A 6,882-nucleotide genomic window follows, 5' to 3' on the forward strand; every position below is an offset into this window, starting at 1 on the left:
TCTAGGTAGGACTCCTGCCTGAAACTTTGGATATCCGCTACCGGTCAGTGTAGACAATAATGAGCTAGATGGACCAATGGTCTGGCAGTAAAGAGCAACTTCCTGAGGTTATTCTCACACACGGTGGAAACCGGGCTAAGGGAACGCAGCCCAGTTTCCACCACGCATGTGAACCGCCGGGAGCCCCACGGCTCCCAGCAGCAAGCCAACTTAATTCCCCCTCCCCTTAAATGAGGTTAGTGGAGTGTGTGCTCCGTGGACCCCATTTAGTTGGTTGTGTGTCACTGTGGCATGACTCCGCACCATGGCGACTCATGAGGAGACCCCCAACTGGGGGGGCTACACTCCTGGCATCGGGGGCTCCCCAGAACGCCCCGTGCACTTGCCCAGGGCATTCTGGGACTCCGGGGGCCGGGAGGCCCCTGATCCCCAACCAGCTCCAGAGAAGCTGACTGCTCATGTGTGGGGACAGCAGGTCAATCCCACTCTCCCCGCAAACCCCCTGTAGCCTCTCCACACTGCTCATGTGGAAAGCCTCCCTATGTTCCCATCTCAGGACTATAGTTTGCCTGAATATTCATCATAACACTACAGTTCCCAGCATACTCTACTTCTTGTCCTGCATCCTTTGTGTCCCATTTTTCCCACTGACCCTTCAACACAGGGTACCATAAGTTTGCATAAAGCAACCCTATACAACAGGATAGGCTACCTGTCCTTTAAAAAAAAAAGGCCAAGGGACAGTAAAACAAACAAAGGGAATTAATAATATACACTTAAAATCCAAGAGGGAAGGAGATGAATATAGAAATGCCGATGAAAAAGTAACAAAAGTAATGGAAAAGTGGCAATTTCCCACTTGCACATGTGCACACATCTTTTATCTTAAATAGTTTGTCTGTTCCATTCAGTGCTTTTATGGCGCTCCCTGCAAGTTTTGCTTGGAATTCTTCCGTATTAGTCTCAGTTTAGCCTCATGGAACCTGTGGTTATTAGTACATTACCAAGGGAAGTCCTGATCTGAAATGAGAACCACCTCTATGGGCTATAAATCAAACATAATTAGCCTCTCAAGTCAAGTTCTTGCAAAACATACCAGGAATCTACAGGCTGGAAACGCAGTTTGGAGGATAGAACACCATAATGCAAAGATATGTATACATACATATATATAACAATAGTGTATGAGTTATAGACAAAAGCATACCTTTATCTCAATCTAGCCTAGCCTATTTAAACAGGCAACAATCCACAAAGGAGCACCAAGGTAGTGATCACCATTCACTCTAATGGAAAATGCTTCCGTCATCAACATGAATGGAGGGTGCACAGCAGCTGTGGTTGGTAGATAGTGACCTGTTATAAAATATGAAGCCTGCTGTAATCCTGTGTATTTTTATTTATTTATTTATTTATTTATTTATTCGATTTCTATGCCACCCTTCCAAAAATGGCTCAGGGCGATTTACACAGAGAAATAACAAATAAATAAGATGGCTCCCTGTCCCCAAAGGGCTCACAATCTAAAAAGAGACATAAGACAGACACCAGCAATAGTCACTGGAAAGATTCTGAGCTGGGGGTGGATAGGGCCAGTTGCTCTTTCCCTGCTAAATAAAGAGAATCACCATGTTAAAAGGTGCCTCTTTGCCATGTTAGCAGGCTATTACTGATTAGCCAATGGGCAAAACTTGCAAAACTTGCCCATTGGGATCATCATGGGTGCCTGCTAAATGAATAGCTTCAGAATCCATGAACCAGAGATCCCCACTGGGGAGCTTTGCTCCTGTTTGCAGAGCTGAGGTAGAGCAGAACTTTTGGTGGGTGGAGCCAAGGGAAGATATTTGGGCGTGGTTTAGTAATATGGGTGGGACTTGTAGAATCCTTATTTTTGGAAACGCCAACCCCTCCATCACCAGGCACCCTTGGGTACACAAGTGGCCATATACTGAGCAGCAGTACATGTACAGTATCCTGTATCTTGGTTCACATTACCCTTGCTGAATCAGGTCAGCTATATTTTTTCTGCATAACTAGGGTTCCTTTAGATCACATGTCAATCCCACACTTCCTCCATGGAATTCAGGGTAATGTCCACAATCAAAGATTTTCCTAAGGCAGATGTCTCAAAAATGTGGCCCGATTGTTGGACTACAACTCCCATCATCCTCAGTCACAATGGCCAATAGTGAGGAATGATGGAAGTTGTAGGCCAACATCTGCAGGAGGTCCACAGTTTGAGACCCCTGGTCTAAGGCCACCTATCCGGCTTCATGGCTGAGCAGTGATTTGAACCCGGGTCTTCCAGGTCTAACACTGTCTACTACATAACACTGGCTCTCATTTTGCATACCCAAGCTCTAACCTAGGAATATTAATAGCTTCTCTTCCTGACACTCTAAGTTAATCATTTCTATATTATTTCTAGCTAAATCAACCACATTATTGCTCTCTTCTCTCCCCCCACCCCCCGCCCCCCACCACCCAGAAATCAATTTACCATGTGTGCATGATCCTTGCTTGGTCTTTTACAAAGAGGACAATATTTATTAACTATCCAATTAAAAGCATTTTATTATATAGTTGCTGTTCATGACAATATACTAAAGGGTCTCTCAGCACTAACACCATAAATTTCTTCTTCCAAAGGTTTATAACAAGGATGTAAAATCTGTTCTTTGGATTACTCAGTTGCCACTAAGGGCCCGACCAATTTCAAGAGGTGAGGATTGTTTTTAAGTGGCAGCTGCTCAGAACCCCCATACCTCCACATATGTCGCCATGAGCCATCTAACAAAAGGTCAATGCAAACTGTGCAGAAGTGGCATTTGGTTTTGGGGGCACACTACAAGGTCATTCTCACAACCGGAAATGTCAGGGGTGGAGAGGGCTGGTGGGAAGAGAGGCTCCTCCATCCTGCCTCCCTGCACACTATCAAAGTTGTACAGACAGCTCTGCCAGACACGAAGCACACAATCAGTGCAGTGGTGAGTGGCAGAGCTGGGAGCCAGAGGAGAAAGTTGTTTGGCATCCCACAGTGCACCAAGCCAGGAGTGCGGTGTATTGAGGGATTCTACTCCTCAGCAGTGGTGCCGGGTGGCCACACATAAGATGAACCCCCCTGCCCACCTTTTTCAACCCTATTTTAATTGCTAGGGTCCCCCCTTTGCTTGTAAAGGGGAATCCTTTACCAGATTCCCCTTTACAAGCATCCTGAACCGTTTGTTTGTTTATTTGTTTGTTTAACATATTTTTATACCGCCCCAAACTTCAAACCAGGCTGAACTGGTTCAACCTGGTTCGAGTGCACGAACCAAACTGCTGGCCGATTCTAACGAACCAATCTGCAGACCGGCAGTTCGGTTCCAATTCAGTTCAAGTTCAAACCGAACCATCCATAGCGGTTCTGTGCACAGGGTGGCAGCTCGTTTGCAGAACACACACTCTCCCCAGAAAGACTACCTGGTTCCTACTCTGTTATCTTTTCAACACTAGGCAAAACCTTTCTTTTAATTTTCCCAGGCATTTTAATAAGAGTTTTTAGTTTCTGTGCTGTTATCTGCTGTTGTACAATTTTTTTGGTTTGTTTTTGAATTCTTTTGAACTCCTTGGTTTTAAACCCGGTTTAAATACTGGGTTTTTAAACTGTAACTTGGACAATTTTATTTGAAGGGCAGGGCATAAATTGACCAAAAAATGGTCTTGACGAGCAAGAAAGAATCCACAGGTCCAGTTGTGTGGTTTAAGAGCAAAAAAAATATGATGTTTTGGTGAAAGATAGACTAGAAGAAACATAATTGTTCTCTAGCATATACCTAACCATCAAAATGAAGCTTACCAGCTGCAGCAAGTGAAATGGCTGGATACACACTAGGTGGTGCATTGTGCATGATTACTCTTCAGCTGGCATCTCCCCCCACCCACCGAATAAACATCTGGAGACTTGGCATAGGAGCATAGGAAGCTGCCTTCCACTGCGTCAGACCTTTGGTCTATCTAGCTCAGAACTGTCTACGTTGATTGGCAGTGGCTCTCCAAAGTTCAGGCAGGAATCTTTCCCAGCCATACCTGGAGATGCCAGAGACTGAACCTGGTAACCTTCTGTATGCAAAGCAGATTCTCTACCACTGACCCAGCCCCTAAGGAGAACATCTTACAGCAGACCATGTTCGCATGCGGTCACCCATCCCAATGCAAACCAGTGCTGATCCTAATTAACAAATGGGCCAACCCATGCTGACTGCCGCAAGACCAGTTCTCCTCCCAATGCAGAAGGGATATGGAACGCTTTGCAAAGGCATGCGTGCGCTGCTCATCATGGCTGGCATGGTGAGGAGGGCAATGTGGACAGCTCTGAACCGCCTATGCTACTGCAGGCATCTCATTGCTTCAGATGCTCACAGCATTATGGGGAGTTCCGAGCCACCCATGTTATTCTACTCATCATGTCAGTCACCATTTTCAAAAGCATTCCCAAACTTTGCTTGGGAGGTGAAATAGGGCCCAAATATATCCTTATGTGATTTATTTGGTGCATTTATATTCCAGCTTTCTTCCTTGGTACGCAAGCCAGCATTCATGGGGCTCCCAGGTGACCTGCCATCCAGGCACTGACCAGATTCAGACCTGCGTAGCTTCAGCAAGGTTGCAGTATTATTTCTTGTTTACACAGTCAGACAGGTGTTATTGACTGGTTTGTTTTATCCAGACATCAAGTCCTTCCCAAGGATCTGGGATGCCAGAATTTTACCATCAATACTGTTGGTTATTAAAGATATCATCGCAAAATATAGGCTGTTCCCAGTAAAGTTGCTTTTTGTAATTGGCTGGTGGTGATTTCTGTGGCCCCTATGGTGTTGAGGTGCTCTTCAAGTTGTTTTGGAATTGCACTTAGGGCACCAATTACCACTGGGATTATTTTGGTCTTTTTCTGCCACAGCCTTTCAATTTCAATTTGTAGATCTTTGTATTTGGGGATTTTTTCTATTTCTTTTTCTTCTATTCTGCTATCCCCTGGTATTGCTATGTCAATTATTTTGATTTGTTTTCCTTTCTTCTCGGCTACAGTTATATCTGGTGTATTGTATGGTGGATGTTTGTCTGTTTGTAGCTGGAGGTCCCATAATATTTTTGTATCTTCATTTTCGACAACTTTTTCAATTGTATGGTCCCACCAATGTTTGGCTACAGGTAGCTTGTATTTTTTGCAGATGTTCCAGTGTATCATCCCTGCTACTTTGTCATGCCTTTGTTTGTAGTCAGTCTGTGTGATCTTTTTACAACAGCTGATTAGGTGGTCCACTGTTTCATCTGCTTCTTTACAAAGGCGGCTGTTTGTTGTTGACTTTTTGACTTTTGCTCTTATTGCATTTGTTCTTAGTGCCTGTTCTTGCGCAGCCAGTATTAAACCCTCTGTTTCTTTCTTCAAGTTGCCATTCTTAAGCCATTGCCAGGTCTTGGTGATGTCTGATTTTCCACTTATATTGTGCAAATATTGACCATGCAGTGGCTTATTTCTCCATTTTTCTGCTCGGTTCTTGACTTGTTCTTTCTTGTAGGCCTGCTTTGTTTTATTGGTGTTGAATAGTTTCTTGTTATTGACCATTTGAAGTGCATCTTCTTCACTGTCCTTAATATAGTCTTCAAGGCCTATGTTCTCCTCCTCTACTGTTTGATGGACTTGCAGCATTCCTCTTCCACCTGAGCTGTGAGGGAGGTATAGCCTATCGACATCACTGCGGGGGTGCAGAGCATGATTGATGGTCATGATTTTCCTGGCCTTACAATCTAGCATCTCTAGCTCTGCCTGGGTCCAGTCTATTATTCCTGCAGGGTATCTGAGAACAGGTATAGACCAGGTGTTTTTGGCTTGTATGGTGTTCCCACCATTGAGTTTGGACTTGAGGATTTTTTCTAACTCTCCTGATGTATTCACTTCCAATTTTTCTTTTAACTTCAATGTGTGCAATGTTATCAGCCTGGAGAATGCCCAAGTATTTGTAATGTTCTTTCTCTTCCAGGTGCTTGATCTTGCTTCCACTGGGCAGTTCTATTCCTTCTGTTTTTCTTATTTTTCCTCTGTTCATTATTAATGCAGCACACTTGTCTAGTCCAAACTCCATTGCTATATCGCTACTGAATATACGGACAGTGTTTAGCAGTGATTCGATTTCTGACTGGGAATTTCCATACAACTTCAGATCGTCCATGTACAGCAGATGGTTGATTTTACTTGATGTTTTAGATATTTGGTATCCGAGGCCTGTTTTGTTTAGTATTTGTGGAAGTGGAGTCATGGCGTTACAAACAACAGAGGGGATAGTGAGTCCCCTTGGAAAATACCTCTTCTAATGCTAACCTGCCCAAGTGTCTCACCATTGATTGTTAACTGTGTATTCCACATGCTCATTGCTTTTTAAATAAATATCTGAATGTTTTTGCTGACACCAGTTGTTTCTAAACATTTTAGTATCCATGTGTGAGGCAATGAATCGAAGGCTTTCTTGTAGTCAATCCATGCAACACTTAGATTGGTTTTTCTTCTCTTGCAATTTTCTAAAAACATTTTGTCAATCAGCAGCTGGTCTTTTGTGCCTCTGGTGTTCGGGCAATTTCCTTTCTGTTCAACTGTTTGTTAGTTAATAAGTGTTGCATTACTTCATCTGCTATTATTCCAGTTAATAATTTGAACATGGTTGGCAGGCAGGTTATCGGTCTATAATTACTTGGAACTGCACCTTTTGCTGGGTCTTTCATGATGAGATGAGTTTTCCCAGTTGTTAGCCATTGTTCAATATCACCTCCTTGCAAAATGTGATTGAACTGTTTTAATAGTTGTTTATGAAGGCTTGTTAGGTGTTTAAGCCAAAAGCCATGCAGTTC

This window comes from Hemicordylus capensis, chromosome 1 (genome assembly GCF_027244095.1).
Source record: "Hemicordylus capensis ecotype Gifberg chromosome 1, rHemCap1.1.pri, whole genome shotgun sequence".
NCBI classification, from domain to species: domain Eukaryota; kingdom Metazoa; phylum Chordata; class Lepidosauria; order Squamata; family Cordylidae; genus Hemicordylus; species Hemicordylus capensis.